The sequence below is a fragment of the Erpetoichthys calabaricus genome, chromosome 10 (assembly GCF_900747795.2).
Source record: "Erpetoichthys calabaricus chromosome 10, fErpCal1.3, whole genome shotgun sequence".
Classification (NCBI taxonomy): domain Eukaryota; kingdom Metazoa; phylum Chordata; class Cladistia; order Polypteriformes; family Polypteridae; genus Erpetoichthys; species Erpetoichthys calabaricus.
In genome coordinates, this window is record NC_041403.2 from 151,366,494 (window position 1) to 151,390,047 (window position 23,554).

General features: G+C 42.8%; 1 protein-coding gene across 1 annotated transcript in view; it reads right to left on the reverse strand.

The window, feature by feature from the left end:
* Positions 1 to 17,026, reverse strand: part of sgk2a (serum/glucocorticoid regulated kinase 2a) — an 88,507-nt gene extending 71,481 nt beyond the window's left edge. The window contains exon 1 of the mRNA XM_051932582.1: positions 16,822 to 17,026. The gene's annotated coding sequence lies outside the window, so the exon portion shown is untranslated. The remainder of the gene's footprint in view (positions 1 to 16,821) is intronic.
* Positions 17,027 to 23,554: the final 6,528 nt, after the last annotated feature.

Consider the following 23,554-nt stretch of genomic DNA (forward strand, 5'->3'; position numbering starts at 1 on the left):
ATAGGTCCTATTGTCATACTGCCCCCATGAACTGAAAAGTCTCGAAGTCGTAGAGATTTTTTTGGTCTTTGTCCTCCACACCAAAATCTCATATCGAACGGTGGTGGTTTGGGGGTAAAAAGGTTTTACAGGTACTTCTTGCATGTGTGTGTGTGTCTTCTCATTTTTCTTATGTACACCTACTATATTTTAATAAATTATTCTTTCAACAATAGTAGCCTACAAGAGGGAAGAGTAACACATATAAACAGCAATCAGATGACCCACTGAATTTGCTTCTCTTCAGGTTTGGTGAAATCGCCAAAATGTTTGGAAACTTCACCAAACTCAGGGAAAAATGTCTTGAAGATTGAGTGGAAAAGAAACTGAATGTAAGGCAACTGAGAGCCACAGAAATGAGGATGTTGAGATGGATTTGTGGAACAACCACAGCTGATAAGATCAAGAGTGAGAGAATCAGAGGAATAGTTAAAAGTTGGGGAAACCTTTTAGAAAATACAAGAAAGAAGGTTAAAGTGGAAGGGGCATGCAACATAAAGAGAGGTGGGGAGAAGAATTGTAGATATGGAGGTGTTGGGAAAGAGAAGAAGAGGATGACCAAGAAGAAAGTGGATGGACTGTGTGAAGTGGTGATCTAAGGGAGAAAGGGGTGTCAGGTAAGGAAGTATAGAAAAGATGAGAATGGAGGAGTTTTGTCCAGTATAGCGACTCCACATGAAAATGGGAAGCGCTTTATAAGAAGAAGAAGTGTGGTTTGTTATGGAATAAAAATTAGAAAGCCCCAAAAGTCTATACTTTAACTTAACAAAAAATGTACAGAACTTGTTTCCTTTCACAGTCCAAAGACATGCAGGTTAGGTGAATTGGCGATCCTAAATTGTCCCTAGTGTGCGCTTTGTGTGTGCCCTGCGGTGGGCTGGCGCCCTGCCTGGGGTTTGTTTCCTGCCTTGTGCCCTGTATTGGCTAGGATTGGCTCCAGCAGACCCCCGTGACTCTATAGTTAGGATATAGCGGGTTGGATAATGGATGGAAGGATGTACAGAATTTTAATTTTCATGTGTGGCAGACAGGGTAACAACAAATTGGGGGAGGTACAAGGTACAAATGAGAGAAACAACAATCAAAGAAGTTCCAGCTCGTTTCCTGCCAAAGTCCAAACAAAATGAACAAAATGAACATGTGATGGTGCAACAAGAATAAGGAGTAACAGTCGCCTTCCTTCCCTCAGGGGCTTTTCAAATAAATTGATTCTCTTGAGCAGGTCTGGGTCCCGGTCAGGGTCAGGGGAGTTCGGTCATTTGGGACTGTGTTCTTCACATTGAGGCTCCATCTTCTGGGAGCTCTTGAATTTATATTGCCCCGGCCTGAAGAGGGCGTGGCTTAGGTGTTAGTGGGCGTGACTTTTTGGGGGTGGTAGGGTGGGCGGTAGGGGGTTGGCAGGTTTTAAAATGTTGTATTCCCCCTTGGTCTGAAGTATGGCTGTTTAGAATTGGCTTGTATCAGAAGCCTTTAAGTACCATAATGCAGTGCCGGATTAATCAATAGGCACATGTAGCATATGCTACGGGCCCCGCAATTTCGGGGGCCCCCCAAATGGTGGACCCAATATTTAATGAAAAAGTGTAGCATTGAAAAACTGGTCTTTAAAAATATTATCTTTACGTTTTTAAACTGTAAATTTCTTACACAACAAAACTTTAGGGGCCAAACACATAAAATTCACATAAATATTATAAGATTCTTATTATAATTGAGAGTAAAATAATTATTTAGTCCGGTTTGAACTGTTCAGAATCTAAACTTCAGAGGATGCAGACCAAAAGGGCCCCCAAATTTGAAATGTGCTACGGGCCCCCAAAGCTCTTAATCCGGCCCTGCCATGATGTCCTATTGGCTCTAGGGGTTGGACAGAGAATCTGCTTGCTCAACCACATTCTCTCTCTATTACTAACCTCTGATGATGAAGAAGCATCTCTCTTACTAACCTCTGATGACATGAACAACACAATGAAGAGTACAGCTTGGCAGCCATATTGAGACAGACATGCGGCCTGTTCTGAAGAAAGCTGAGCACCAATGATGCCTTAACTAGAGACATTTTAAATAACTACAAGTCTGTGTGCCGCCTGAAACTACATATCACCATTTAATCAGGTTGTATGGCTGCCAATATTCAAATGTACTTTGCATATTGTTATTATTTATGAATATCATCAATTATACATTATTTTATGTGTAACTTAACTCCTGCTTGTTTTTTTACTACACCTAATTGCCTATAGATATAGAAGGGAAGGTGGGGATAAATTATATACTATAATACCTTATAAACAGTGGTACGTCTGTGAGATTAGGCATTCTGACAAAGGCTACTTATTAATAATACAAAAGGGGAAAGTAGAGCAGTATATTACTCTACCAAGACAAAACAGTGACGTTTGCTGATTTGAGGCTGCATCAGTGTACAGAAAAGACATTAGCTGGATAATAACACTTACAGAAGAATAACATTTAAGGGACAAATCAAATTCACTCAAATTTCAAATGTGACGAACTTGTTTGTTTTTCAAATGTTTACCTCCTTTTTTGGCTTTTTTTGAATTTTTAAGTCTGCCTTTGAAAATCAAATGTACAGTGCATCCAGAAAGTATTCACAGCACATCACTTTTTCCACATTTTGTTGTCTTACAGCCTTATTCCAAAATGGATTAAATTCATTTTTTTTCCTCAGAATTCTACACACAACACCCCATAATGACAACGTGAAAAAAAGTTTACTTGAGTTTTTTGCAAATTTATTAAAAATAAAAAAACTGAGAAATCCCATGTCCATAAGTATTCACAGCCTTTGCTCAATACTTTGTCGATGCACCTTTGGCAGCAATTACAGCCTCAAGTCTTGTTGAATATGATGCCACAAGCTTGGCACACCTATCCTTGGCCAGTTTCGCCCATTCCTCTTTGCAGCACCTCTCAAGCTCCATCAGGTTGGATGGGAAGCGTCGGTGCACAGCCATTTTAAGATGTCTCCAGAGATGTTCAATCAGATTCAAGTCTGGGCTCTGGCTGGGCCACTCAAGGACATTCACAGAGTTGTCCTGAAGCCACTCCTTTGATATCTTGGCTGTGTGCTTAGGGTTGTTGTCCTGCTGAAAGATGAACCGTCGCCCCAGTCTGAGGTCAAGAGCGCTCTGGAGCAGGTTTTCATTCAGGATGTCTCTGTACATTGCTGCAGTCATCTTTCCCTTTATCCTGACTAGTCTCCCAGTCCCTGCCGCTGAAAAACATCCCCACAGCATGATGCTGCCACCACCATGCTTCACTGTAGGGATGGTATTGGCCTGGTGATGAGCGGTGCCTGGTTTCCTCCAAACGTGACGCCTGGCATTCGCGCCAAAGAGTTCAATCGTTGTCTCATCAGACCAGAGAATCTTCTTTCTCATGGTCTGAGAGTCCTTCAGGTGCCTTTTGGCAAACTCCAGGCGGGCTGCCATGTGCCTTTTACTAAGGAGTGGCTTCCGTCTGGCCACTCTACCATACAGGCCTGATTGGTGGATTGCTGCAGAGATGGTTGTCCTTCTGGAAGGTTGTCCTCTCTCCACAGAGGACTTCTGGAGCTCTGACAGAGTGACCATCGGGTTCTTGGTCACCTCTCTGACTAAGGCCCTTCTCCCTCGATTGCTCAGTTTAGATGGCCGGCCAGCTCTAGGAAGAGTCCTGGTGGTTTCGAACTTCTTCCACTTACGGATGATGGAGGCCACTGTGCTCATTGGGACCTTCAAAGCAGCAGAAATATTTCCTGACCTTCCCCAGATTTGTGCCTCGAGACAATCCTGTCTCGGAGGTCTAGAGACAATTCCTTTGACTTCATGCTTGGTTTGTGCTCTGACATGAACTGTCAATTGTGGGACCTTATATAGACAGGTGTGTGCCTTTAACAAATCATGTCCAGTCAACTGAATTTACCAAAGGTGGACTCCAATTAAGCTGCAGAAACATGTCAAGGATGATCAGGGGAAACAGGACGCACCTGAGCTCAATTTTGAGCTTCATGGCAAAGGCTGTGAATACTTATGTACATGTACTTACTCAATTTTTTTATTTTTAATAAATTTGCAAAAACCTCAGGTAAACGTTTTTCACTTTGTCATTATGGGGTGTTGTGTGTAGAATTCTGAGGATAAAAATGAATTTAATCCATTTTGGAATAAGGCTGTAACATAACAAAATGTGGAAAAAGTGATGCACTGTGAATACTTTCCAGATTCACTGTATTACTGCTATTGTTAAATCAAACTTGTCAGACCACCTTAATAAAAGGACAAATATCTGTGTCTCAGTGAGTCTGTCTGGCTGCTCTGTCTCTGCAGTCCAACGGATATAATGCATCATAAGCATTCATGCTGCTTTTACGAATCCCATGCCAAATGGCATATAACAGATGCACCATCTGTTGGAATGACAAATGCAATGCATTCTATTACTAAAAACGTTTGTGATGTGTCATATGCCGGAATGACAAATGCAATGCATTGTATGGCAACACTTTAGTTTAGGTACTGCAAAAATGCTTCTATTACTCACATATTCTTACATAACAAGACCTTAACAAAGGCTTCTTTTGGTTTTGATAACACTTACTAGTCATCAGTAGATTGTCGTCTGTCATATTGACATGAAGGTCAAATGAATTATTAGTATGAAGGATTCCCAGATCTTATACTAAACATGGAATATCAAGAGAAGTGTGTCTCAATTAAGCCACCTCAGACAACTCGAAAGTGAAACTTAGTAGGTTACATAGTCTAACTTGGAAATCCAAACTTTTCCCATCTTCCCTGCATTTTGATTTTATTTTACAAGGGCAGAACAGACATTTGGTGACATAATGCTGGAATCCTTACCACATCTCTTGATGAAAAACCCTTAAGCCAAGGCATGTATACTTAAATACTTACGGGCTCTTTAATGGTGAATTGGCAAAGTCAGCAGTGCTGTATCCAGTACTGAACAAGCTGGCGCAAATTCAATCTGTCAGGCAGCAAGCCATAATGGAGATGAACAGCAGCGTACGTGATGAGATGTGGAATTTAGCTACTTGGCAGAACCGGTCTGACCCCTATACAGCAGGACTGGTTTGTCTTTTGTAAAAGTACTTCCAAAAAGAGACTTAGAAGGGCCGTGAAGTGAAACAGCACCAGTGAGACTGTCTATTGGCACAGGCGCTGTTCACAGAGCACCTCCTGGCCTGTGCCCCACTCTGTTCTTTTGTGCTCTTTTTAGCCTTTTCTAGGTTGAAGTCATCCATCTACATTTTAATGCAATTTAAGGTTGAGTGGATCAGAGCCTATCCCAGTAGAACTGTGTGCCAGGCCTACGCCATCCCATTTTGTATAGGGACAATTCATGGTTAGTAGTTAAGCTAACATGCATATCTTTGGTATCAGGGAGTCGAACTGCAGGGACCACCAGCACTGGCCCACCTCAAGGCTGCCCTGATGTCTCCATATCTTGTTCTACCTTTATACCAATGACTGCACCTCTGGCCATCAGTCTGCTAAACTCCTGAAGTCTGCAGACGACACAACACTCATTGGGCTCTTCTCTAATCAAGGCAAGTCTGCTAAAGCAGGGAGATCGATCATCTAGTGGAGATGTTAATAAGTTTCAGGACGAGTCTACCTTCACCGACCCATATCACACTGGGCAAATTACCAGTAGACCTAGTGGAGTCCTTCCATTTCCTTGGCACTATTATTGCTCAGGATCTTAAGATGGAGCTGAACATTAGTTTACTCACAAAGAAAGCTCAGCAGAGGATGTTCTTTCTGTGTCAGCTGAAGAAGTTCAACCTGCCAGTGACCATAATGGTGCACTTTTACACTGCCACCACTTAGTACAATCACACTTCCTCCATTGTATTCTGGTATGCCACAGTCAAAGATAATGTCAGATGGCAGCATATCATCCAAACTGCAGAGAAGGCTGCCATCGCACCAGGGCTTACACGCTACCAGGATTGTCAGGCATGCAAGTAACATCACAGCCGACAAAGCCATGCTGGAGCACAAACTATTTAGGACACTTTGGGAGAATGAGGCCTATCAAGATAAAATCGTCACTCCGCAAGAACAGCACAGCAGTGCTTCATATGAATGGGCAAGGGACACAGCACAGCATCTCACACACACTCATACACAGACACTGAGTGGGTCAGGTAAGCCAGTGCTGTGCGCAGATCAAAACCGCCAGCACAGCGCAAACACTAGGAACTTTATAATTAGTTAAAGAACTTCTCCATCTTAGCTACCTGAATTGAAAGATCAGAATTCATAAGTTATATGATTTTTTTCTATAGCAGAGGAAAAGTTCAACTAAGTTATCATAAATTTATGCTATGTGTTGTTTGTTATTGTCCTTTGTCTCTCTCTCTCTCTCTCTATATATATATATATGCCATTAGCAGATACTTAGACATGAACCTGGCATATGGAACATCCAAATAATCAAAAAACTTTATGACCAACACCTCCCAAACCCCACCTTATTAATCCACCCTCCCCATTTTCTATACATTGCCTTTGATTCCTGTATGTCTAATTATTGTTCCTCTGATGATGACACCTGGAAGGTAGTCGAAAGCATAGGAATGAAAAACTATTTTAAGTTACTTGACTCATTTTCTACCTTTGTGGATTTCCAGCTACAGATATTTACGTATATATACTAGGGGGCTTTTCCCCCTGCTCACTTTGCGAGCCCATCCCTGCCGCTCGCGTTGAGAAGGTGGTGGCTGAACACACGCTTTGGAGATGCGAACGGATCACCTGCTTGCTTAATGCTCCTTCGACTGCGCTGCGCATCGATCATTTCAAAGCCTGTACAGCAGTTGTCCTCGCTTTGCTTGCTTACCACCCCCCCGCCCCATTAAGGGCGCGATAAGGGCCTGCCGCTTGCGTTATTAAGGTGGTAGGGTGGCTGAACACACGCTAAGGAGATGCGGACGGATCAGCTGCTGTCTTTCTACTGCCGAGTTGCATGTTCTGCTTGTCGCGCTGCACGTTGATCATTTAAAAGCCTGTACAGCAGCTGTCCTTTGGTCTCACTGCTTTGTCTTGCAGGACGTTAAAGTGTCTCTCGCAGGACGTCCGGGCTGATTATTACTTTCCTATTTTCTGAATTTGCACATAGATTATTATTGTTCTCTTGTGCATCCTTTTTTGCCTTCTTTTCTGTCCAATGCTTTTGTGGCTCTTTTCGACGCGCTGCTCTTTCTTCTTCACTTAGTCATTCACGTGCCATCTAGAATGTATAACATTTTTAAGAGCTGGAAGCACATGAAGTGTGTCTGCCAAAAGCATTCTAATAACTGTGAAGTTAGATGTCTGTGAACTTGTTTTAAATTGTTTGTAAGTAAGAGGTGACGTGCAAAAGTGACCGTCTCACGGGTCTTGCTTCCTAAGGTTTAAGGTTTAAGGTTTCTTTATTTAGTCATGTTTACACAAGAAAACATGAAATTTGCCTTCTCAGTTGCATCTAATAACAGACAGAATGAAATAAAACAGACAAATAGAAACAAGAAAGGTTAAGGTAAGGCAGTTAGATAATATATATTTACACCAAAAAAAAAGGTTACAGGATATATATCAAAGCCTTAGTCATTATCTCCGATATTTCTTATTGAAAAGTCGTATGGCACTATGAAGAAAGGAGTTTCTGGAGTGATTTGTGTGGGTTATAATGTCTAGTCTTGCATGACGTCAAAGTGTCTCTCCGAGATGATCACGTCTCGACCCAAGATTTTTTTAAAATAATATATATACTAGACAAAGAGCCCATTTCGACAACATAAGATGAAACGGGCACGAGTGGAATAGTAAGTAATAAGTATAAGCACCACAAACCTGATATAGGTGTATTGAATGAATGCGTAATTAGGCCTGGAGCTGTAGTCGAAATCGCCTTTCAGGCCTCTAGAGCTTTAATCGAAGTTGCCTTTCTTTTTGAATTTTCGCGGCCGTAAATCTGCCACCTGCTGCGACGTCGGTCTTGTAAGGTTTTTCAGGTAGCTGCGCAGAAGGCGACTGCGCATTCGGCTTCGGACATGCGCAGAAGGCGACTGTGCATTCGGCTTTGGACGAACCCTGCTGCGATGTTGGTCGAAGTCGCCTTTCTCTTTGAATTTTTGCAGCCGTAAATCCGCCGCCTGCCGCGATGTCGGTCTCGTAAGGTTTTTCGGGCAGCTGCGCAGAAGGCGATTGCGCATTCGGCTTCGGACATGCGCAGAAGGTGACGTGCGCAGAAGGCGACTGCGCATTTGGCTTCGGACGGACGTGAGTGAGTGAGTGAGTGAGTGAGTGAGTGAGTGAGTGAGTGAGTGAGGAGACTGGAAAATTATATATAAGATACTGTTGTATATATCCATCTTCTGTTATTCTTATGTTATGAATAAACTGTACAATTTGGTTTATTGCAGCAAATGTGTTTGGGCTGTTTATTGAAAAAAAGTCTGAAAGATGACACCATTTTAAGTCCAGTGACAAGATCTGCAACAGTAGCCTGCAAGTCTGACAAACCCTTTGACTAGAAGTAGCGTAATGAGACATTGGCTTTGGAATCACAGTGTTGTATATTTATATACTTGTATATACTGCTCAAAAAAATCAAAGGAACCCTTTTAAATCAGAGTATAGCATCAAGTCAATGAAACTTGTGGGCTATTGATCTGGTCGGTTAAGTAGCAGAGGGGGCTGTTGATCAGTTTCAGCTGCTTTGGTGCTAATGAAATTAGCAAGAGGTGATCTAGAGGGGCAACAATGAGACGACCCCCAAAACAAGAATGAATGGTTTAACAGGTGGAGGTCACTGACATTTTTCCCTCCTCATCTGTTTTTTCACTCGTTTTGCATTTGGCTATGGTCAGTGTCACTACTGGTAGCATGAGGCCATACCCGGACCCTACAGAGTTTGGTTGCACAGGTAGTCCAACTTCTCCAGGAGGGCATATCAATATGAGTCATTGCCAGAAGGTTTGCTCTGTCTCCCAGCATAGTCTCAAAGACATGGAGGAGATTCCAGGAGACATGCAGTTACTCTAGGAGAGCTGGAAAGGGCTGTAGAAGGTCCTTAACCCATCAGCAGGACCGAAAAGAACAGGATGAGCACTGGCAGAGCCTACAAAATGGCCTCCAGCAGGCAGGCCACTGGTGTGAATGTCTCTGACTAAACAATCAGAAACAGACTTCATGAGGGTGGCCTGAGGGCCCAACATCCTCAAGTGGGCCCTGTGCTCACTGCCCACCTGGCACCATGTAACTCGATTGGCATTTGCCATTGAATACCAGAACTGGCAGGTCCACCACTGGCACCCTGTGCTTTTCACAGATGAGAGCAGGTTCACCTTGAGCACATGTGACAGATGTGAAAGGGTCTGGAGAAGCCATGGAGAACGTTATGCTGCCAGTAACATCGTTCAGCATGACCGGTTTGGTGGTGGGTCAGTGATGGTCTGGGGAGGCATATCCATGAAGGGACACACAGACCTCTACAGGCTAGATAATGGCACCTTGACTGCCATTAGGTATCGGGATGAAATCCTTGCACCCATTGTCAGACCCTATGCTGGTGCAGTGGGTCCTGGGTTCCTCCTGGTGCACAACAATGCCCGGCCTCATGTGGCAAGAGTATGCAGGCAGTTCCTGGAGGATGAAGAAATTGATACTATTGACTGGCCCCCACGCTCACTCACCTGACCTCAATCCAATAGAACACCTCTGGGTGGGACATTATGTTTTGGTCCATCCGACACCGCCAGACTGAACCTCAGACTGTACAGGAGCTCAGTAATGCCCTGGTCCAGATCTGGGAGGAGATCCCCACAGGACATTATCCGTCATGTCATTACGAGCATGCCCCCCACCCGACATTGTCAGGCATGCATGTCCAATGATCTCTTCACTCTCACATCCTCTAGGGATCTTCAGAACCTCTCATCTATGCATATGTGATCTATATGATTCTAGGTTATTTGGTCTGGTGACACCCAGGTTTTCTTATGTGGCAATACACTACCCCCTGATGACCAGTTTATACAAGGCCCACAAGTCCATAAAACAGTCTCCATTCTCATTCATGTCCCCAAGTCCATGAATCTCCATCACTTCTTCGTGCCCAGTGTATCTTCCAATAAATGTGAAGATTTGTAATGATTGGGAGCGTTCACTAGATGAATACATTTTCCATTCTGGACAAAATCACATGTATAAGTAGGTATAGGACAAGAACAAATATAAGCGTAATCTTCAGGTGGTTTTATTTGTAATTCTGATTGTGGGGTGGAATAGATGAAAGAAAAAGACACAAGATGATCACGACTCCCTTTCCGACTTTTTAAAAGTCTTGTTTTTTCTGAGCAACCTTCAAAACTGCTCAATGACATAGTACTTCTGGGGTTGCTGGGAATTGCAGTCCAGTTAAGTAACAAAATTAGGTTATTAAGGCAGTGCTAACCACTGTGCCACAGTGCAGACCACAAATACTGTAGAATCAGTCAAAGACAATTCCTTTGAACTCATCTAAAAGGGAAACATTCTGCCCCGCACTTTCGCATGATGTCCCCCATCTCGAGGAGAATCCCCACCTTTTGTGAAGGACAGCCGGGTCCCATGCCCGGCAGGGACGCCCCTGCTGCATCTGTTCCGGGGGAGCCACCATGGACAGCTCAATACCTCCCCTGGGACGCTTGGTGGCAGTCTCCCTGGCGGACGGTGATCCCCCAGCCTAGCGCATGGCTCCACGGGAGATGGAGTCCTCCACAGCCTGGTTGGGGGCTCGGATGGCCGCTAGGGGTAGCTGCATGGAGTCTGCAGCCCGGCTGGTCAAATCTTCAGCCCCACCCGGAAATGCAATTAGGACCAGGTGATCAAGCACCTGGAACGCTTCCAGGTGGGGTATAAAAAGGGCCAGCCACCACCACTCAGGGAGTCAGGGTCAGGAGGAGGAGGAGGAGGAGGAGGACTACGCTTGTTACGGAGTGGTGGGAGAGGAGAAAAGAGTGCTGCTGCTGCTGTTGTTGTGTGGAAAAGAGTTTTTGGGACTGTGTATTGCCTGTGGGTCACGGGGAAGACGCGCGCCCACGGGTGAAGAAGAAAAATAAAAGTCCTTGTTTTATACAGCCTCTGTGTCCTTCTGTGCCGGGTCAGGCGCCTATATAGCGCCTTTTCTACACTTTATATGGTGCACCACCACAGACAAATGATTCAAAACGTACCCCTAGATTTATTCATCAAGTAAATTTATATCACAGTTGGCCAATTTATGTTTCTATTTGAAAAACAAAAGCATTACAATGGGCAAGGTGAGGAAATTGACTAGCCCATGGCACACCCCATTGTTACTTCTGAATGTGCGTCTCCATCCAAGGGATGTGCCCGTCTGTCAGGTCTACACACTGCTTTCTTGCTCACATTCATTTCAAAGGTGTGGTTTTGTAATTGTCAGCTTATAACTATTGTGTGGAAGATACATGGCACACTCTCAGGTGGCCCCTGCACCCAAACCAAGGATGTTTTAGTATAAAACAAAGAATAGAATGGAGGGATTATCAAAAGGAGCAATGCAAATACACAAATGCGAACAAGAACCTCAACACAACTCTGGACCTTCTTACAAAATGAGTCAGCTCTCTGTCAAAATAGAGATGTTTGGTAGCCAACATCCCATTGAGGAAACACACCATACCACCTCTCTTATGTTCCTCATGCTTCTTTCTCAAAGCCTCTCATCCTCCCATCAGTTTGACCAATGGCATTGACTTTGAGATGTTTAACAGAATGCCTGAGATTAGTTTTAAAAGAATATTCCACCCAAAATGATATTTTTTTAAATGTTACAAACCCCATGTAGTTTGTAGTGGTGGCCATATATACGGGAAATACATTAGAAATTCTGCATGAACGCCTCTCAAACAATTTGAATATAACAAAGCTACCTGAATTCTCCGAGCTGTGAAATAATGATTGTCTTCACCTTAGTCAACGGTAACTGTATAAAAAAATATAACCTGGTCAACGTGCATTTATCTATCTATCTATCTATCTATCTATCTATCTATCTATCTATCTATCTATCTATCTATCTATCTATCTATCTATCTATCTATCTATCTATCTATCTATCTATCTATCTATCTATCTATCTATCTATCTATCTATCTATCTACTGTATATTGAATGCCTTTAGTTTTCTATTTATTTCCATGAGAAATGCAATTCATTTTAAATGACCTTTTTTTTGACATATTTAATCAACAGAGGTCTTGCATTTCTCCAAGTCGTACGACTGGAAACTCACATGAATATATAGAGGTGAGGTGTGCTGAATGATAAAGCCGGTCTCAGTTTAAAGTGGGCACTGATTTAAATGGAGGCAAGGATAGGGTAGGGTAGGGTAGGGTAGAGTGACATCATCTGTCCATTATAGACAGATTGTCCATTGGGAGTAATGAGACCTCATTTAGAACCCCTCGCCATTAGTTATAATGGAGAGGTAATGGTGATAGTGTGACTGCTGCGCAAAGGGAATTTCGGCATCATTACCAGTTAGGATGTCACGATCATGTTCTGTCTGCTCATGCGATTACAACATGGGTGCGTAATTTCAAAGAAACGGGTTCAGACTTAAAAAAGAATTGGAGAAGGTGGAGCCACTTCACATACTACCCGACAATCGTTTGCAGCTATTCGACGATTGTTTAGGAGGCGGATCACTTCACGCAACGGTGACATTCCATGGCCTCCGAGATCCCCAGACCTCACTGTCTGTGATTTTTTTCTGTGGGGACATCTTAAAAGCCAAGTGTACAGCAAACATCCTGCAACCACTGCTTTAACTATCTATCTATCTATCTATCTATCTATCTATCTATCTATCTATCTATCTATCTATCTATCTATCTATCTATCTATCTATCTATCTATCTATCTATCTATCTATCTATCTATCTATCTATCTATCTATCTATCTATCTATCTATCTATCTATCTACTGTATATTGAATGCCTTTAGTTTTCTATTTATTTCCATGAGAAATGCAATTCATTTTAAATTACCTTTTTTTTTTACATATTTAATCAACAGAGGTCTTGCATTTCTCCAAGTCGTACGACTGGAAACTCACATGAATATACTGAACTGGGAAAGTGAAGCATCACAAACTGGTAGCTCCAAATAGTCTGATAGCGTGTGAACGCAGAATAAACTTAAAGTCGAAACAAAACAAAAGTCAAGACTAAACATTTTCCTTAACAGGATGTTAGTTTTCTCAAGGGCTCATCTTCCGCATGGTCTTCCCTTTAATGGCTCAAATTCTGTTCCCTGTGACATGTGTTCTGCCACTTTTCATATCATGACCACACCACCTGCACTTCAGAAGAGGTCTTCCACCTGAAGCTAAGCGTGTTCGGGCCCGTCCAGTACTTGGATGGGAGAACATCTTGGAAGACCTTGGATGGCTTCTGGAAGAGGTGTTGGTGAGGCCAGCAGGGTGTGCTTACCCTGTGGTCCGAATGTGGATCCCACACTGTGCTGTAAAAATGGCGCCGTCCTTCGGATGAGACGTAAAATCAAGGGCCTGACTCTCGGTGGTCATTAAAGATCCCTGGGCATCCTTTGTAAAGAGTAGGGTGTATCCTGATGTCCAGGCTAAATTGTTCATCATGGCCTCCTAGTCATCTCCTGTCTCTAATCTCACTCACACCTACCAGCTCATGTGTGGTAAGCAGTCTGCCACAGAAATGGCTACCGTCGCATCATCTAGTTGGATGGCACACATTAGTGGTGGTTGAAGTGGCTCCCCACTCAATAAATTGCATTGAAAATTGAGAAAAGTGCCATAAAAATGTAAAGAATTATTATTATTATTATTATCATAGCTGCTCTAATGTCACTGATGTGAATGTATAGAAATTAACAAAAATGAATGATTTAATCGACTGTTTGTTTGAAGTACTCGACATAGTACAGTTAAGCTCTTTCTTTCGCAGCATTTCTAAAAGAATAGTCAGGCACCTAACCACACCAGTCACCAAGCCTTTAATGAAGTTCAAAGGATATGAGGGGTGTTCAATAATTTATCTACCTGAGTAGAAGAAAATAGCAAGCATGTTGAAGCAAGCCTGGGCATTTGTGACACACCTCAAGGTTACTCATGCACAGTTGTGGCTCAGTGCGAGTCTAACATTTCAAGAGACAGGCGGTCAGGAGAGTCCTTGTCAGAATCAGGTAAGCTTCTTTACGACAATGCGCAGTTCACATGTCACGTCAATCACGTCAATGCCATCTGAGAATGTGGGTTCCAGCAGCTGAACCGTAAACCCTACACTGCAAAAAATGCACATGCAAAAACTAGACAAAAAACTTTAAACGGAACTTGTTTTGCTTTTATTTAGCAAAAAAATCTGCCAATGGGGTAAACAAAATTTACTTGACAAGATTTCTTAAAGTAAGCTAAATAATCCATCCATCCATCCATTATCCAACCTGCTATATCCTAACTACAGGGTCACGGGGGTCTGCTGGAGCCAATCCCAGCCAACACAGGGTGCAAGGCAGGAAAAAAACCCCGGGCAGGGCGCCAGCCCACCGCCGGACACACGCACACACCAAGTACACATTAGGGACAATTTAGAATCGCCAATCCACCTAACCTGCATGTATTTGGACTGTGGGAGGAAACCGGAGTACCAGGAGGAAACCCACTTAGACACGGGGAGAACATGCAAACTCCACGCAGGGAGGACCTGCGAGGCAGCAGCGCTACCCACTGCGCCACCGTGCCACCCAAGCTAAATAATCATAAAGACAAAGTCAATAATTCTTGCAATGAGAAAAATAAGATTTAATGTCATGATATAAATATTTTTCACTTGCTTAGATTTAATTTTTTGCAGTGTACAGTCCTGACCGGACTCCCTCAGATTATTTCCTGTTCCGAATTTGGAAGAAATCTTTCCGTGGATGGCGGTTTGCAAGTGATGAAGACGTCAAGGCAGCTGTGATGTCCTGGTTTGAAGGTCAAACAGAAGATTTTTTTTTCAAAGGGTTTAAAGTCATCGCAGAAACAGTGGATGAAGTGTATGGAGCTATTAGGGGACTGTATTGAAAAATAAAACAAACATTTTTAGAAAACTCTTTCCTTTCCTACTGAGGTAAATAAATTATTGAGCGTCCCTCGTAAATCAAAGTTGAAAGTAATAAGACATCAGAGTTCGTAACTAGTTTACTGGCTGAATAATTTAGGTCTTTGTTCACGTGCGCTACTTTCACTAAGTTGCTCCCTTAAAGTCTTAAAGTGTGGACATTTCTCACCGTGCACAGCCTTCTTGTATATACACAGTAGCTGTGATTATATGTGTTGTACCGCTACCCGGCAATGTGACTGTAATTTCAAAATGGCTGCACCAACTGAAAAAAGTGTCTTGCCCAACTAAAGATAAAAATGTCAAATAAGAATTAGAGTGACAAAAACAAGAATAACCAAGCAACATGGCTCCCGACAATGGAAGGGTTACATGAAATATACGTCATGTGCCTGGTAACCACATGGCATCATAGCAGCTGAAAGGCTTGAAAATGGCATCACCAATGAAAAACAAGAATACAAAATGAAAGCAGAATGATCAACGGTGGAGTTCAAAATGTAAACACACATAGAGAATATAAAATTAACATTCTAGAGAGCATGGGGAAATGTCAAAAATGAATATTAACGTGTTCCTGGCAGTCGTCCCTACTGGTGTCTATCTCAGTGTTTTGTTGAGCCCTGCACTTATCCTATATCAGTCCTATCTGCCAGCACTTCATGCCAACATGACCTGATTATAGATAGATAGATAGATAGATAGATAGATAGATAGATAGATAGATAGATAGATAGATAGATAGATAGATAGATAGATAGATAGATAGATAGATAGATAGATAGATAGTTAATTAAAACTTTATTTGTCCCAAGGGCAGTTCAGCAGTGGTTGCAGGATGTTTGCTGTACACTTGGCTTTTAAGATGTCCCCACAGAAAAAAATCACAGACAGTGAGGTCTGGGGATCTCGGAGGCCATGGAATGTCACCGTTGCGTGAAGTGATCCGCCTTCTAAACAATAGTCGAATAGCTGCCAACGATTGTCGGGCAGTATGTGAAGTGGCTCCACCTTCTCCACTTCTTTTTTAAGGCTGAACCCGTTTCTTCAAAATTGCGCACCCATGTTGTAATCGCATGAGCAGACAGAACACGATCGTGACGTCCTAACTGGTAATGATGCCGAAATTCCCTTTGCACAGCAGTCACACTATCACCATTACCTCTCCATTATAACTAATGGTGAGGGGTTCTAAATGAGGTCTCATAACTCCCAATGGACAATCTGTCTATAATGGACAGATGATGTCACTCTACCCTACCCTACCCTACCCTACCCTTGCCTCCATTTAAATCAGTGCCCACTTTAAACTGAGACCGGCTTTATCATTCAGCACACCCCACCTCTAGAGTTAGTTTCAATTACAGTACGTTGGCCTCTTCTGCACAGTAAAGCATCATTTCAAGTATAACACCAAAGGGACAGACCCAAATATGGAAGCTTTAGACAGCGGTTAGATTTCAAATCAGACGTGAGGGGACTGGCACCCCTCCATGTCTTTTACATCAAGTCCTATGCACATCAAATACGGAGCTAATTTGGGAAGTAAGACCAGCAGATCAGAGTCAATCAATCACACTTAGACTCTAGAACTTGACGACAAATCGGCCAGATGTGCACTTACCTGATCTGTTCTCTTTTCCCGAGACTTTTCGAGCCAGCGATCTGCCACTGTCTTTCCCGGCCTCACTTTCTTTCTGTACAGCTCTCGTCAATACATGCTGAAGGTCATAATCTGCACCTCCAAACACACACACACACACACACACAGTACAGTACAGTAATGCTAGTTCCTCTTAGCCAGCAGGGACTGTAAATCATTGATGAGGTCCCTTTAATCTCAGTGTGCCTTGCTCATTTTTATTGCATTCCTGCTTTAGAAGATTTACAAGACGTTTCGTAACGTTGGTCAGAGACTGTGACACCGAGGAGCCACAGGGCTGTTATTAGAAGCCTGTGACTTGCTGACCCCTTAGTGTAACACAACAAGCTGGTAAGTCAAAGTGCTTTGAAAGTATGACAGACAATTGGTTGGTGACAAATGACGCACATCCGACCCTACCAATCATTAGGGGATAACCTGAAAAGAGATTTCAGTTGAGTCAGCTGGTGGGAGAAGTCAGCTTGGTTCCTTATCTTATTTATCTCTCTCTATCTCTGCATTTATGCCATTTAGCTGGAAACAAGATCTTTCTTTGGAAGCTTTATATGATAGGAGACAAACTTTCTGTATTGCTACGCAGCTTTTCAAATTTTCCCGGAATGAAAAAGATGCACAGGAAATCTTTGTATGGTTACAATTAATGGCCATTAAGGAAAGTGGACAAGAAATTATCTGGAGATTCTGTGTGGCGTGGTGTAGGACAGACTGGCACTACCCGTATTATTATGATTTGGCTAAAAAGCAAACTGCCAGACACTCTTAATTCCGGGAAGAGCGTTCAGTTTCTCTCCACGAGAATGTCTCTTTGGGACGAAGCCTGTGGCTGTCATCTGATGAACTGACAAAACACCAAGTGACACCTCATAGTAACATTTGGCTTAAACAAAGACACATAACTGAACGATTGGCAACACTGATGGACAAAACTTTGTACAGATTCTCAACTGAAAGGTTGGGCATGAGGTGCATCCGAGAAATCAATGGTAAGACGTCTATTCCTTCTTTTAAATAAATACTTGGCACACCCCAAACCGACTCTCTCTTCATCAAGCTGCCAGTAACTTCTGTTGTCCAGAGCAGGACACCATGGCCTACAGGGTGTGGTTGGAACAAAGGCAGGACTGGAAGAGTCGAAGACTTGTCTATATGGGAGTCGGACGAGGGGTGCCACAAGTCCAAACCTTGCTAAGGAGAAAGCAAGTACAATGTGTATTTCAGCCAGGGCTCTTTCCTCAGTAGGGGTTTAAATGTGTATTTAATGTCTTTTTTTGTTCATTTTGGAGTCTTTTGTTTATGTTAATAATGTTCCTTCAAGGAAGCAGTGCCAATACTTCTAATCCATCCTTCAAAAGGCGTTGTACTCACACCAGATCTGCTCTCTCTGTTAAACTCACTGCTCGGCCTGGCTGTAACTTTTGCTCCACAGCAGTCACACGTCACCTGTAGTGTGGCAGTAACAAAGTTTGGAGGGACCCTCTTTACTCTAAAGTGCAAACTGATGTTGGCCTAGAAGAATGGAAGGAGTTGGACGACACAGCGATTGGTCCAAGCCTTGCTAAGGAATAGCAAGTGCACACTCAAGAGAAAGACCGTACGCACTTGAATATATCCATCTCCTATTATCCTCATTCACATTTATTAATGTGTCCGACATCTTTACCCAAAGCGACTTATAACTTTTTTTGAATAAATAAATGTGTTCTAAGTAAAAATTTTGATAAAGCAAACCCCTGACACAGACATTCGCCTACACTGGGGATGCATGCATTGGTGGGAAAATCCTTGAAGGGTTAGTACCACCTGCAGCCACCAGACCTACTGTCATTGAAACTGTAGCGACTGGAAAATGATTTGCCTTTTATGCACTTATATAATAAATATTCAAACAGTGCAAAAGGCAATATAGCTGCATGCAGTTAAGGAACACCACCAGCCTGAGGGAAAGGAGCTCCGCTGTGTCCGCTCTGTAAATGGTGACCAATCAGGGAATGAGATGTGGTAATCAGCAGGGTCCAATCAGGGAACAGCTAAGCAAATAAGCACAAACCCATCAGAACGCAATTAGAGTCTCCATTTTTAAAAGTCTATGCTTTCGCTCATCGACATCACAATGCTGAGCTGACGTTTTCAGAAGTATGCGGCCCTGGAGAATATTTTCAAAAGTCTCCATTTTTGGGGGAAGAAAATACTGTGAGGGTGAGGATGAAAGGCAAAAACAGAGACTAATGCCTGTGTTTTGACACGATAACGTAGTAGTGTGGCCGCAGCCTCAAAGTACTCCCAGAGAGTAGCAGCACATTTACAAATCAATTCTTTGCTTGTGTAAACATTGAAAGTTATGTTCTTTTTAGCCAGAAGAGTGAAAAAAAGGAAGGATCATCAGAAGTAGGCTACCGACTAAACGGGTTTAATAAAAAACAATAGAAACAAAACCCACCTAGAGCCCTCTGATTGCTGGGACAGGCTCAAATCGCCCAGTGACCCAGAGATGGATGGATGGACACAAAACCCTTTTTTTCAATCCTCTACAATTTTGTTTCTGTTAGTTTTTGAGTATGCAGTATTCATTTGAGTTTAATTTTCATTATTTTATTTAATTTTCAGCTTTTTTAATTTAAATTAATGAAATGCTTTTTTAGCCATTGCAGTTAGTTTTCTTGAACAGTGCTAACCCTACTCTGGTTACAAAGGGAATTAAAGTCAGTGAAGGGTGTGCTGGATTACAAAGGTATAGTGAGGGGTCACTAAGAGTGGTCAGTTTATGATAGATAGATAGATAGATAGATAGATAGATAGATAGATAGATAGATAGATAGATAGATAGATAGATAGATAGATAGATAGATAGATCCATCCATCCATCCATGTTCCAACCCGCTGAATCCGAACACAGGGTCACAGGGGTCTGCTGGAGCCAATCCCAGCCAACACAGGGCACAAGGCAGGAACCAATCCCGGGCAGGGTGCCAACCCACCACAGTAGATAGATAGATTCCAACATAAAGGAACCATTTTGCCTCACCCAGGTGAGTCGGAGTCGCCTAGGAGAAGTAGAGGAAGAAGAGACCATAAAATGAATGGTTGGATTGTGTATAGAAGAAGCCTGTGAGAAGTCAATTTATTTGAACCCTGGACTGTCTTGTGTAGTTGTTTCTGGGGTTTGGGGCTTGGTAGCACCACCTAGTGTCAACAGAGGTAAAATTTCTTGTCCTCTTTAATAACAAGATAAGTGTCTGTGTACCTGTATATCTGTCCAGTGGCTATGTTTCTGTCATTCCAATAGATCAGTGCATCACAAGCATCTTTAGTAAAAAAATGCATTGCATTTGTCATTCCAACAGATGGCACATCACAAATATTAGCACTGCTTTTACAAATTCCTAACCAAATGGCATATAACAAAGACATACAGTGCATCCGGAAAGTATTCACAGCACATCACTTTTTCCACATTTTCTTATGTTACAGCCTTATTCCATAATGGATTAAATTCACTTTTTCCTCAGAATTCTACACACAACACCCCATAATGACAACGTGAAAAAAGTTTACTTGAGATTTTTGCAAATTTATTAAAAATAAAAAAGTCGAGAAAGCACATGTACATAAGTATTCACAGCCTTTGCCATTAAGCTCAAAATTGAGCTCAGGTGCATCCTGTTTCCCCTGATCATCCTTGAGATGTTTCTGCAGCTTCATTGGAGTCCACCTGTGGTAAATTCAGTTGACTGGACATGATTTGGAAAGGCACACACCTGTCTATATAAGGTCCCACAGTTGACAGTTCATGTCACAGCACAAACCAAGCATGAAGTCAAAGGAATTGTCTCTAGACCTCCGAGACAGGATTGTCTCGAGGCACAAATCTGGGGAAGGTTACAGAAAAATTTCTGCTGCTTTGAAGGTCCCAATGAGCACAGTGGCCTCCATCATCCGTAAGTGAAATAACTTCGAAACCACCAGGACTCTTCCTAAAGCTGGCCGGCCATCTAATCTGTGTGATCGGGGGAGAAGGGCCTTAGTCAGGGAGGTGACCAAGAACCCAATGGTCACTCTGTCAGAGCTCCAGAGGTCCTCTGTAGAAAGAGAAGAACCTTCCAGAAGGACAACCATCTCTGCAGCAATTCACCAATCAGGCCTGTATGGTAGAGTGGCCAGACGGAAGCCACTCCTTAGTAAAAGGCACATGGCAGCCCACCTGGAGTTTGCCAAAAGGCACCTGAAGGACTCTCAGACCATGAGAAAGAAAATTCTCTGGTCTGATGAGACAAAGATTGAACTCTTTGGTGTGAATGCCAGGCATCATGTTTGGAGGAAACCAGGCACCGCTCATCACCAGGCCAATACCATCCCCACAGTGAAGCATGGTGGTGGCAGCATCATGCTGTGGGGATGTTTTTCAGCGGCAGGGACTGGGAGACTAGTCAGGATAAATGGAAAGATGACTGCAGCAATGTACAGAGACATCCTGGATGAAAACCTGCTCCAGAGCGCTCTTGACCTCAGACTGGGGTGACGGTTCATCTTTCAGCAGGACAACGACCCTAAGCACACAGCCAAGATCTCAAAGGAGTGGCTTCAGGACAACTCTGTGAATGTCCTTGAGTGGCCCAGCCAGAGCCCAGACTTGAATCCGATTGAACATCTCTGGAGAGATCTTAAAATGGCTGTGCACCGACGCTTCCCATCCAACCTGATGGAGCTTGAGAGGTGCTGCAAAGAGGAATGGGCGAAACTGGCCAAGGATAGGTGTGCCAAGCTTGTGGCATCATATTCAACAAGACTTGAGGCTGTAATTGCTGCCAAAGGTGAATCGACAAAGTATTGAGCAAAGGATGTGAATACTTATGGACATGGGATTTCTCAGTTTTTAAATTTTTAATAAATTTGCAAAAATCTCAAGTAAACTTTTTTCACGTTGTCATTATGGGATGTTGTGTGTAGAATTCTGAGGAAAAAAAATGAATTTAATCCATTTTGGAATAAGGATGTAACATAACAAAATGTGGAAAAAGTGACGCGCTGTGAATAGTTTCTGGAATGCGCTGTATGCATTGCCTTTGTCATTCCAAAAGATGCATTTTATTACTACAAATGTTGATAATGTGCCATCTGTTGGAATGACAAATGCAATGCATTATATTATAAAATACATTCCAATTGGTGGTGCACTGCAAATGTTAACACTGAGGTCTACCTGTCTCAGATGGGTAGCCCAGCTAGTATTTATATTTTTGGTAAATCTGCAATAAAATGTAATCACAGAAAGTAAATAAACAATGAAAATGTGACATCTTTGACTTTGATGAAGCAAATAAGCAAAAATTCAGAATGTTCCAACTTTCAGTAGTTAGTAAGGTAAGTCCCTTAATGCACCATTTTCTTTTTTCTTTTTTTTTGCCATACTGTAGAATTAAGAAGTCTTATTTATTTTATAAGAAGTTAAATGATATTGGCTTCAGGATCCCTAAATTAATTTGAAGCAAAATACAAAGGAGTCCTTAATGCAAAGAGGCCAACCTGATCCTGTTTACCCAAATCCAAAGTGCATTGTCAGCTTGTTGGTTCAACTCCATTCACTTCAGTCACAACTGATGAATTTCAGGTTTTGTGTCATACTCTAACTTTATGTTTTTTTCAAAACAAACTTTGCTCGTACTTTACTGACTTACAGTAAGGAGGTTTGCCACTCCGTGTCTGTGTTACTTGAATGATGGAAAAGGTGATAGGGCAGATGGGGTGAGAGGCCAGTGTCCAACTCTAAGTTTGGTACAAAACTCACAACCTGTGAGCTTTCCTGTTGTTTCGACAGCACGTGTTCAGCTGAATTTACTGGAGGCACATTCACTTGAGCAGCACACCCAAGTGCAACAGAAAACAAGTTAAAAATTAACCAGCAAAGCCTTGTTCAAAAAATAATAAGAGTGTGGCTGTAAGCAAAAGAAAATCTGAACAGGGTGATGTGGGGATACTGTAGCTACCTTGTTCTGACCTCTCGAGACGAAACGGGCAAATCAGGGCATTTACGTCATTGCAGCTTGAATATCATGGGAAGAATATAGTGGGATAGTAGTCTAAAATCTTCAAACCTAGTACTCAAGCTTATTGTTATGATTTTAATTTCCATCCATCCATCCATCCATCCATTTTCCAACCCGCTGAATCCGAACACAGGGTCACGGGGGTCTGCTGGAGCCAATCCCAGCCAACACAGGGCACAAGGCAGGAACCAATCCCGGGCAGGGTGCCAACCCACCGCAGGACACACACAAACACACCAAGCACACACTAGGGCCAATTTAGAATCGCCAATCCACCTAACCTGCATGATTTTAATTTATAAAGAGCCTTTTCACAGACATGGCCACAAAGTGCTGTACGCAAAGAAAAACAATAACAGTGCGTTGGCGCACCCACTACACGACGAAACAACTTCGGATCCCGGTTGGCAGACACGTGGTCCAGTCCCACCCTCCGGAAATGACCCTCTATCTGCCGCAGCCAGGTGTTACGTGGGCGACCCCCTAGCCTGGTCCAGCCACTCGGATCCCAGAACAATGAGGATCTTACAAGATGGATCACCCTCTGGGAAACGCGCCACATTGCTGTAGTGCTGTAACTGACGCTCCCTCACAATGCAGGTAATGTACCTCATTCGGACATCCATGAGCAACACAAAGTCAAACCAACGGTA